General features: G+C 48.4%; 1 long non-coding RNA gene across 1 annotated transcript; it reads left to right on the top strand.

Moving 5' to 3' along the window:
- Positions 1–1,019: 1,019 nt before the first annotated feature.
- On the top strand, positions 1,020–10,459 carry LOC140200780 (uncharacterized). The gene is made up of 3 exons (XR_011886729.1): positions 1,020–1,091; positions 8,946–9,081; positions 9,932–10,459. It is a non-coding gene; the product is annotated as an uncharacterized lncRNA (long non-coding RNA).
- Positions 10,460–11,125: the final 666 nt, after the last annotated feature.

Here is an 11,125-nt window from a genome sequence, read left to right as displayed (position 1 = left end):
TTGAATTTCCAGCATCTGCAGAATTCCTCGTGCTCACTATCCAGGGCTACTTTCTAGGCGCCCACGACCAACTGCTCAGGGAGGTCACGGAAAACCTTCGTACGCTATCCACGAATGTGAGGAAGGTCAGTGAACAAGTGGATTGGGTATCCGCTTCCCTTACTCTGTCCCTCCAAGAACCCTGACTGCCCAAACCACACAGCCAGGGATGGCTACGCCCCTGGGATCGGCAACACAATCCCCTCGAGAGCTGTATGTACCGGAACTGGAACCCTATGCTGGGGACCTAGGGAGGTGCCGGGCCTTCTTATTACAATGCTCTTTGGTCTTTGAGCAACAGCCATGTACGTACACTTCGGATAGATCAAAGATCGTGTACATCATGGGGCTGTTATGAGGGGATGCCTTGGCATAGGCCACCGTGATCTGGGACAACTGACCAGAAGTTTTGTTCCTCCTTCCCCTCCTTCGTCTCTGAAATGAGAAAGGTCTTCGAACAGCCAATTCATGGTAAGGACGCCGCAAGGCACTTGCTGACTCTCTGTCAGGGTTCACAGAGCGTAGCGAAGTGCTCCGAGTTTCGAACCTTAGCGGCCGACTCAGGGTGGAATGACAAGGCCCTGTCGGAGGTGTTCCGACAGGGCCTCTCAGATAAGATAAAAGATGAACTGGCAGCGAGGGATGACACGGACAGCCTGGACTCACTGATCTCTCTAGCCACTAGGCTAGATAATTGACTTTGAGAGCGTCTGAGAGAAAAAAAGTCGCCCCGCTCCTCGGGTCAGCCCACGTTCCACCTTACCGTCTTCAACCAGCACTAACCTCCTTCTCCCCTCTGTTCCTCACAGAGCTCTCGCTCCTACTGTTCTGGTGAGTCAGACGACCCTCCCTTCTGTTCCCTAAACAGATCCCGGCTACCATGAATTATCAACAACAGTCCCTGTCCTTATCCGCCTTGGTGGATTCTGGTGCCGAGGGAAATCTGCTGGACAACGACATAGCCTTCCAAGCCGGAATACCTCGAGAGTCGCTACATACCCCACTGGAGGCCTGGGCGCTGGACGGAAAACTGCTGGCTCAGGTGACCCATGGTATGCTATCCCTGACCTTGATTCTTTCCAGAAGCCATCGGGAGGAGGTACGGTTCAATCTCATCCATTCGCCTCAAGCCCCAGTAGTTCTAGGATACCCCTGGCTGAACCGGCACAATCCCCACATCGACTGGTCCACCGGGACGATAGCCAGCTGGAGCCCGTTTTGCCACGCCGACTGCCTGCGATCGGCTCCATCTCCCAGAGAGACTACCGCGACCCCGCCTGTCTTGGAACCCCTCGACTTGTCCAGAGTCCCCACAGAGTAACATGACCTGGGACAGGCATTCAGTAAACAACAGGCTCTTTCCCTGCCTCCGCACCGCCCATATGATTGTGCCATCGACCTCTCCCTGGGGCCTCACTACCCACCAATCATCTTTATAACCTATCCCGACTGGAGAGAGAGGCAATGGAGAAATACATTAGTGAGTCCCTCGCGGCGGGCATTAATAGATCTTCATCCTCCCCGGCGGGCACCGGTTTCTTCTTTGTAGAAAATCAGGATGGGTCGCTTCATCCTTGTATTGATTACCAAAGCCTAAACAATATAACAGTTAAAAATAAGTACCCACTACCCCTCATTAGTTCGGCATTCGAACCACTGCATGGAGCCACCATCTTCTCAAAGTTAGACCGTTGTAGTGCATGCCATCTAGAAAGGATGAGGGAGGGGGATGAGTGGAAGACAGCCTTTAATACACCTCTGGGTCACTTCGAATACTTGGTCATGCCGTTTGGCCTCAACAATGCTCCTGCCATTTTTCAAGCCCTAATCAACGATGTGACTTCATTAATCGCTTCGTATTCATTTACCTCGATGATATCTTGATATTTTCTAGCAGCCCCCGAGAACACATTCACCACTTCTGTCTAGTCCTCCAGAGACTGTGGGAAAAACAGTTATTTGTGAAAGCAGAGAAATGTGAGTTCCAGATTCCTTTGGTCAGCTTCCTGAGTTATATCATTCAGAGTGGGCAGGTGAGAGCAGACCCCGAGAAGATCTGGGCAGTGGAAGAATGGCCTAGGCCCACGACTCGCAAGCAACTTCAATGATTCCTGGGGGTTGTGAACTTCTACTGCCGATTTATCAGGGACTATGGTCGAGTGGTGGCCCCCCTCTTACCAGGCTTACCTCGCCTACCACACCTTTTTGTTGGGACTCTGAAGCTGACTCGGCGTTCACTGGCCTAAGGAGGCATTTCACAACCGCTCCCATCCTCATCCATCCGGACCCTTCCCACCAATTCATTATTGAGGTGGACGCCTCTGACTCCAGGATAGGAGTGGTCCTGTCCCAATAATCAAGTCCGGACGAAAAGCTTCATCCCTGTGCCTTCTTTTCTCGCCGGCTGTCCCCTGCCGAGTGGAATTACGATGTGAGGAATCAGGAACTACTGGCCGTCAAGCTAGATTTGGAGGAGTGGAGGCACTGGCTGGAGGGGGCGGAACACCCATTTATTGTTTGGACTGATCATAAGAATCTGGGTTATATCAGACCACCAAACGTTTGAACTCCCGCCAGGCGCGTTGGGTATTATTTTTTTGGGCGGTTCAAGTCTTCCCTCACATACCGTCCAGGGTCCAAGAATGGCAAGCCGGACGTGCCCTCCCGCCAATACAACTCCAAGGAGGACACCTCCAGCCCAGAGGCTATCCTCCCACCATCCTGTGTGGTGCAACCCTCACTTGGGAGATTGAATCCATAGTAAAGAAAGCCCAACGGGATGATCCTGACCCCGGCAATGGACCCGGTGATCACCTGTATGTGCCCGATTCCATTAGATCCCAGGCTCTCTAGTGGGGGCACACATCTCAGTTCACCTGCCACCCCGGGAGTGATCGGACCCTAGCACTCCTGAAAAGACACTTTTGGTGGTCTTCCATTGAGGCGGATACCCGTTCCTATGCCTCTGCATGTTCCATCTGTGTCCATGATCATCGACCACCTGGGGGGTTATTTCGTCCTCTACCTGTCCCTGGTCGCACATCACCTTAGACTTCGTCACCGGTCTACCCCCTTCCCACGGAATCACCACTGTCCTCACCATGGTAGACCAGTTCTCCAAGACAGGCACTTTGTAGCCCTCCCTAAACTCCCTTCCGCACAGGAAACTGCTGACCTTCTCGTCCACCACGTCTTCTGCTTCCATGAAGTCCCTGCGGACATCGTCTCCGATCGAGGTCGCCAGTTCGTCTCGCAGGTGTTTCTGTCAAGCCTGAGGTGCATCGGTCAGCCTGTCACCCGGCTTCCACCCCCAGATGAACGGGCAGATGGAACAGGCCAACCAAGACCAGGAGACGACACTACATTGTGTAACGGCAAACAACTCGTCTACCTGGAGCGACCACCTCCATGGGTTGAGTACGCCCACAACACTCTGGTCAGTTCTGTCATTGGAAGGTCTCCATTCGAGTGTTCCCTTGGGTTCCCTGCGCAAGAAGAGGAGATTGCGGTGCCATCTGTTCAGGACCATATCGATTGGTGCCTTAAGGTTTGGGAGGAGACATGCACGGCCCTACTCAGATCAGCAAATCGCAATAAGATGACCACGGACCGACACCGGACTCTGGCACCTGAGTACCGACCTGAGCAGATGGTGTGGCTTTCATCCAAGGACATCCCACTCAAAAACAAGCCTAGGAAACTCACCCCTCACTTCCTGGGACCATTCAAGTTCGAAAGGGGCATCAATCCCACAGCAGTCCGACTTAAACTGCCAAGATCTATGCATATCCGCCCTACCGTTCATGTTTCCCAATTAAAGCCAGTTTCCATCAGCTCCTGGTGTCCTCTGACTGAGACTCCCCCACCTGCCCATATCATCGACAACCATCTGGCATACACCATCTGACGACTACTGGATGTGCGCCGTCGGGGCAGGGGTTTCCAATACCTGGTAGACTGGGTGGGGTACGGTCCAGAAGAACATTCCTGGGTTCCCCGCTCCTTCATCCTGGACCCTTCTCTCATCCAGGACTTTCATCGGGACCATCCAGACAAGCCTAGAGGATCGCCTGGAGGGTCCTGTTGTGTGTGTGTGGGGGGGGGGGGGGTTACTGTTATGGTCTAGTCTGGCAATTTCCCACCTTGCTATTACCTCAGTAATTGGTCCTCAATCCCCTCGTCTAATTTCCAATCATTCCCAGTTCCACTAATTACACACCCCTACCTACCATCAGTAAATTCAAGATAAAAACCCTGTAATCACAGCAAGGAGCTGCCAGTTCGTTGGTTGACTTTAGTGTGAGTAAACCTCGTTTCCTGATTCCTCAGAACTGTCAGTTCTAAGTCCCGCGTTGTTTCCTGGATACTCTACGTGACCCTTGTCTCTGTGTAAGGACTCTCCTGGATACTGGTTCCCTGTTCATAGTGCTGCTAACATCTAACAACTCTGCCTCAGCGCCTGTGTCCTGCACTTGGGTTCATCCCCAGCCATGTCCTTGCAACAGTCATGGGTCACTGGAACTGTGAGGAGTGGCTCTACAAGCAGCACTATTCTGCTGTCTTTGTTGGAGATATTGTCCCAAGATCAGCTGCTTTGAGTCATTCCTACGGTAACCTTTCTTTCAGAATCCTGATCTGGGTGACAATCCAACTAAGGAAAGCCTCATCCTTAGTTTTATCCTTTGGGCCCTGTTCATTTCTTATTTCCTGCAGCACCAAATTCTCAAATCTCTGACCTTCCCCTTTCTTCAGAACTTCCATTTCTCCACTCTCCTCCCTAATCATCTGCATTCTGAGCTTGCACAGCCCAGCGATTCTCTAAGACCCAGTTTGAGGCTCCATGTTCCACCACTCCCAGCTCCCAGCTCCTCTGATTGGTGACCAAAACTCATCTATTCCTGATCGCTGAGAGCTACAAATAGCACCTACCAATGCTCCCACCCAACCTACCAGCTATCTCCTTACCTGATCCAGACCACCAATCTTTTCTGGATCTATCCTCAGCCCTGCATGGCCCATATTTACTCACAAAGAAGTGCAATGCCCATTTAGTAGCAGCCAAGTCTCTGATAAGATTTGCAACGACAGCCCCACAACTGTGATGGAGGTTGGTATGTTGCTCAGTGACCATTCGGTGGTCTGCAGCAACATGCTGCAATTTCCAAGCTCTTTTAGAAACAAAGAAACATAGAAAACCTACAGCACAATACAGGCAACACACATAAAAGTTGCTGGTGAACACAGCAGGCCAGGCAGCATCTCTAGGAAGAGGTGCAGTCAACGTTTCAGGCCGAGACCCTTCGTCAGGACTAACTGAAGGAAGAGTGAGTAAGGGATTTGAAAGTTGGAGGGGGAGGGGGAGATCCAAAATGATAGGAGAAGACAGGAGTGGGAGGGATTGAGCCAAGAGCTGGACAGGTGATAGGCAAAAGGGATACGAGAGGATCATGGGACAGGAGGTCCGGGAAGAAAGAAAAGGGGGGGGGGACCCAGAGGATGGGTAACGGGTATATTCAGAGGGACAGAGGGAGAAAAAGGAGAGTGAGAGAAAGAATGTGTGTATATAAATAAGTAACAGATGGGGTACGAGGGGGAGGTGGGGCCTAGCGGAAGTTAGAGAAGTCGATGTTCATGCCATCAGGTTGGAGGCTACCCAGACGGAATATAAGGTGTTGTTCCTCATCGACTTCTCTAACTTCCGCTAATGCATCGACTTCTCTAACTTCTGCTAATACATCCACTTCTCTAACTTCCGCTAATGCCCCACCTCCCCCTCGTACCCCATGTGTTACTTATTTTTATACACGCATTCTTTCTCTCACTCTCCTTTTTCTCCCTCTGTCCCTCTGAATATACCCCTTGCCCATCCTCTGGGTCCCCCCCCACTTGTCTTTCTTCCCGGACCTCCCGTCCCATGATCCTCTCGTATCCCCTTTTGCCTATCACCTGTCCAGCTCTTGGCTCCATCCCTCCCCCTCCTGTCTTCTCCTATCATTTTGGATCTCCCCCTCCCCCTCCAACTTTCAAATCCCTTACTCACTCTTCCTTCAGTTAGTCCTGACGAAGGGTCTCGACCTGAAACGTCGACTGCACCTCTTCCTAGAGATGCTGCCTGGCCTGCTGCGTTCACCAGCAACTTTTATGTGTGTTGCTTGAATTTCCAGCATCTGCAGAATTCCTGTTGTTTGCGTTTAAAAGCACAATACAGGCCTTCGGCCCACAATGATGCGCCGAACACATGTACTTACCCAAGAAATTACCTAGGGGGGTACCCATAGCCCTCTATTTTTCTGAGCTCCATGCACCTGTGCAGGAGTCTCTTAAAAGACCCTATTGTATCCGCCTCCACCACTGTCGCCGGCAGCACATTCCACGCGTTTACCAGTCTCTGCCTTTTTTAAAAAAATCAACTTACCCCTGACATCTCCCCTGTATCTGCTTCTAAGCACCTTAAAACTGTGCCCTCTTGTGCTAGTTATTTCAGCCCTGGGAAAATGTCTCTGACTAGCCACACGATCAATGCCTCTCATCATCTTATACACTTCAATCAGGTCACCTCTCATCCTCTCTCACTCCAAAGAGAAAAGGCTGAGTTCACTCAACCTATTCTCATAAGGCATGCTCCCCAATCCAGGCAACATCTTTGTAAATCTCCTCTGCACCCCTTTCTATAGTTTCCACATCCCTCCTGTAGAGAGGCAACCAGAACTGAGCACAGTTCTCCAAGTGGGGTCTGACCAGGGTCCTATATAGCTGAAACATTACCTCTCGGCTCTTAAACTCAATCCCACGATTGATGAAGGCCAATACACCGTATGCCTCCTTAACCACAGGGTCAACCTGCACAGCTGCTTTGAGCGTCCTATGGACTCGGACCCCAAGATCTCTCTGATCCTCCACACTGCCAAGAGTCTTCCATTAATGTTATATTCTGTCATCATGTTTGACCTCACACTTATCTGGGTGGGACTCCATCTGCCACTTCTCAGCCCAGTTTTGCATCCTATCAATGTCCAGCTGCAACCTCCAACAGCCCTCCACACCATCCACAACACCTCCAACCTTTGTGTCATCAGCAAATTTACTAAACAATCCCTCCACTTCCTCATCCAGGTTACTTGAGGCACACGACTGGTCACTGACCTCCATGCAGAATATGACCCGTCTACAACCACCCTTTGCCTTCTGCGGGCGAGCCAGTTCTGGATCCACAAAACAATGTCCCTTTGGATCCCATAACTCCTTACTTTCTCAATAAGCCTTGCATGGGGTACCTTATCAAATGCCTTGCTTGAAATCCATATACACTACATCTACTGCTCTACCTTCATCAATGTGTTTAGTCACATTCTCAAAAAATTCAATCAGGCTTGTAAGGCACCACCTGCCTTTGACAAAGTCATGCTAACTATTGCTAATCATATTATGCCTCTCCAAATGTTCATAAATCCTGCCTCTCAGGATCTTCTCCATCAACTTACCAAATACTGAAGTAAGACTCACTGGTTTATAATTTCCTGGGCTATCTCTACTCCCTTTCTTGAATAATGGAACAACATCTGCAACCCTCCAATCCTCCTGAACCTCTCCCGTCCTCATTGATGATGCAAAGATCAACGCCAGAGGCTCAGCAATCTCCTCCCTCGCCTCCCACAGTAGCCTGGGGTACATCTCATCCAGTTCTGGTGACTTATCCAACTTGATGCTATCTAAAAGCTCCAGCACATTGTCTTTCTTAATATCTACATGCTCAAGCTTTTCAGTCCACTGCAAGTCATCACTACAATCACCAAGATCCTTTTCCATAGTGAATACTGAAGTAAAGTATTCATTAAGTACCTCTGCTATTTCCTCCGGTTCCATACATACTTTCCCACTGTCACATTTGATTGGTCCTATTCTGTCACGTCTTATCCTCTTGCTCTTCACATACCTGTAGAAAGCCTTGTAGTTTTCCTTAATCCTGTCCACCAAGGCCTGTTTCATGGCTCCTTCTGGCTCTCCTAATTTCATTCTTAAGCTCCTTCCTGTTAGCCTTATAATCTTCTAGATCTCTCTCATTACCTATTTTTTGAACCTTTCGTAAGCTCTTCCTTTCTTCTTGACTAGATTTACAACAGCCTTTGTACACCATGGTTCCTGTACCCTACCATCCTTTCCCTGTCTCATTGGAATGTACCTATGCAGAACTCGACACAAATATCCCCTAAACATTTGCCACATTTCTTCCATATATTTCCCTGAGAACATCTGTTCCCAATTTATGCTTCCAAGTTCCTGCCTGATAGCCTCATATTTCCCCTTACTCCAATTAAACATTTCCCTAACTTGTCTGTTCCTATTCCTCTCCAATGCTATGGTAAAGGAGATAGAATTGTGATCACTATCTCCAAAATGCTCTTCGACTGAGAGATCTGACACCTGACTACGTTCATTTCCCAATACCAGAGCAAATACAGCCTCTCCTCTTGCAGGCTTATCTACAAACGTACGTATTGTGCCAAGAAACCTTCTTGAACACACCTAACAAACTCCATCCCATCTAAACCCCTCGCTCTGGGGACATGCCAATCGATATTTGGGAAATTAAAATCTCCCACCACAACAACTCTGTTATTATTACACCTTTCCAGAATCTGTCTATCCATCTGCTCCTTGATGTCCCTGTTACTATTGGGTGGTCTACAAAAAACACCCAGTAGAGTTATTGACCCCCTCTTGTTCCTAACTTCCACCCACAGGACTCCGTACACCATCCCTCCATGTCTTCCTCCTTTTCTGCAGCCGTGACACTATCTCTGATCAACAGAGCCACACCCCCACCTCTTTTGCCTCCTCCCTGTCATTTCTGAAACGCCTAAAGCCTGGCACTCGAAGTAACCATGTTTTGTCTTTGACTACCACAGACTGGCAAAGGAGAAGGAAGTTTTACTTTTGTAAGCACTGTCCCTCAGCTGCATTATGAACTGCATTGTCCTGGAGTCATACTGATTGTGTCATAATGCCTGGAAAGTGAATCAGCTGACCTGAAACAAAGCAAAGGTAAGGGTGCATCAATTGGCCAGTGGTGTGAAGAGCCATTGGGTGTTCTCACTTCTGATCATTGCCTACTGACAGCTCAGATAAGTGGATAGAAGTCCAAGACGGCACCAGGCTCTGTTGACAGCCCTCCCTGTCTAAGCCTGAAAATTAAGTCACAGCTTTTTGAGTGTTGTGAAAGTCTCTGTCTCTACCACCTCCTCAGGCATCATAGTACAGAGCCTGTGTGAAAGAATTCCCTCAGATCTCCTCTAAACCTTCTGCCCCTTACCCTATATCAAGGCCTAGTTCGAGTACTACCATCAAGAGAAAGCTATGCTTACTATCTCCCCTATCTATCCATTTAGTTTACTCCTATCCGCTCATCCCTCCTTGGCAGTAAGCTTGGCCCTATCCAACCAGTCCCTGTAACTGAAATGCTCCCATGTAGACAACATCCTGCTGAATCTTCTCTGCATTCCCCCTGGTACAACCACATCCTTCCTATTGTGTGGTGACCATGACAGAGAATGGGTGAGGTTCTGGGAGAGGAGGAGTGGCACAGGAGTGGCTTTTTATAGTGGGATGATGATGGGAAGAAAGAAGGGGAGTTAATGAGAGTATTGTCAGCATGAAGGGGGTATGATCTGCTGCACAGGCCTGATTCCTCTCTCCAGTCTCTGAAGAATGTATGGCATTGAGCAGGCTGAATACAAGACTTCTGGGACCAACAGCATCAATCATTTGACTTTGATAAGAGTTCGTGCTGGCAAGTGTTGTAGGCAGTGCTAATCAAGGAACTTTTTTTTCCAAATATTTGCCTTCCTTTTTAATTTGAAAAACTGAAATACTTCGACTCCCCTTTTATATCTAGGACAAGAAGTGCCACAAGTCCCACATGTAACAGATCCCTGGAAGAGAGAGAATGAGCCCTACCAATGAACTGAGGGTTGCTTTCTGTAATTACGGCATGTAAAGAACAACTCACGTTTTTCATACAAGTGCGAGGGATGGAACCTCCCAGCACGGTACAAAGATGCAAGGACAGTCTGAAAAATATGTAGCTTCTTTTTTGAACATTCAGAACATTATTTTGCTCAGGCAGCCAATAGCTTTCCATTAGGTTAGATATCTAAGTTATTGAATTCTGGCATGACTTTGTAACATTCTTGCACCAAAACAAGAAGGCTGTGGATTCAAGCTTCATGTTACTCTAGTCCCCAGTCAGAACGCAGGGAATGCCACATTGTTGAGAATGCCAAGTTCCAGATGGGGAATTAAACTGAGCCTTGCTTGCCTTCTCAGGAACACAACAGCCAAAGCATTCTCTGGGAAAGAGCTGTGAAGTTCTCTTTGTATCCTGGACAATGTTTGTCTTCAAAACCAAACTGCAATAAAATACTTAGCTGTTTATTTTCTTCAATATTCTCTGTGTCTCATGGATCACAATATTGGCCACACCTCACACTAAAGGGAGAAAAAAAATCAATCGCCTGTGAAGCACTTGGGGGTGTTTTGAGGTTTTGAAAGGCACTTTATGTATAAGTTCTGTCTCTCATTACATGCTTGTGTCTGGTATGCTTTGTTAGTCTTGCTAAAGTTTGATGTTCCAGCAGCATGCCTGAAATAGGACGTTCTGAAAAGTTAAAGGGCTCACTCCCTTCACTGTCTTACCAGACTCCGTTTTTAATTTTTATGAACATTTGTAAATCCCAACCAACGGGAAATATCACTATTACTGTCCAGAGAAAGATGCCTCAAGAATGACTCCATATATATATCCTACCCACTTCTAATGGATATCAGATCGGTTCCAACCATCAATGATAAAACTTCCTCATTATGTTGTAGTGCTGAGTCAACACTTGGAGCATCATGTACACATGCACCGCTGTTTGGTAGGAAGGGTGCATTAAGCTAGAAAGAGTGCAAAGAAGATTTACCAAAATGTTGCCAGGACACAAGTTTTAAGAAAGGGTTGGGCAGGCTCAGACTTCATTCCTTCAGGTGTAGGAGAATGAGGGTGACCTTATAGATGTGTATAAGATCATACAGGGCATAGGAAAGG

The sequence above is a fragment of the Mobula birostris genome, chromosome 7 (assembly GCF_030028105.1).
Source record: "Mobula birostris isolate sMobBir1 chromosome 7, sMobBir1.hap1, whole genome shotgun sequence".
NCBI lineage: Eukaryota > Metazoa > Chordata > Chondrichthyes > Myliobatiformes > Myliobatidae > Mobula > Mobula birostris.
The sequence above is the reverse complement of the archived record's forward strand: the minus strand, read 5'-3'. Positions and strand labels throughout refer to the sequence as shown.